This window comes from Dipodomys merriami, unplaced genomic scaffold (assembly GCF_024711535.1).
Source record: "Dipodomys merriami isolate MVZ:Mamm:240054 unplaced genomic scaffold, mDipMer1.0.p SCAF_3811, whole genome shotgun sequence".
Classification (NCBI taxonomy): Eukaryota; Metazoa; Chordata; class Mammalia; order Rodentia; family Heteromyidae; genus Dipodomys; species Dipodomys merriami.
This window is the reverse complement of record NW_027205395.1, coordinates 7,501-8,191: the sequence shown is the minus strand read 5'-3', so window position 1 is coordinate 8,191 and position 691 is coordinate 7,501.

The window sequence follows — 691 nt, the reverse complement described above, 5'->3', positions numbered from 1 at the left end:
TGGCTCTCCTCCCCGTCCGTGTGTGCGCGCCGCCGCCGCTCCCGTGCCCGCCGGGCCGGCAGGCGGGGTGTCGGTGATGCGGTGCCCTCGCGCTTTGGGTGCGGTGTGGTGCCCTTCCCCCCCCCCCCGGCCACGGGTTCCCCTGCCCTCTCCGTGCTCTTCCTCTCTCTGCTCGTCACCGCGCGGTGGCCTGCTTGCGCCCGTGTGCCCGCGCCGCCGTCCCGGATGGTGGCGGTTGGGTCGCGTCGGCGGCCGGCTTGGCCCGCCGGTGTCGGTCTTCCCGGTCGCTGCCGGCGTTCGCTGGTCGGGCGGCCTCGGTCTCCCGGATCGAGGTCCGCGCCTCCCTCCCTTCCCGCGCCCGCTCCGCGCCCACCCTTGTGTGCGCTCTCGGGGCCGGTCGGGTCCGCCCGGTCGTTCTGGTGTGCGGCGACCCGGGATCCGCCTCGCCGCCCTCGCTCCCCCTCGTTGGCTCCCCGTCTCCTCCTCGCCATCGCCCGCTGGCCGGGAGGGAGGGGTGGGGTTCTGCCCTCTCCTCGCTCACGCTCCTTGACGTCTGGTCCCCGTGGAGAGACAGACGGATGCCCCGGTTTGCCCGTGTTCCCTCTCTGCTCCTTCCGCCCCCCCCGCCCGGCGGGAAGGAGGTGTGGGGGGGGGGGTCGTGGGGTCGGGTTCGCGGTGTGTGGGCGCCGTG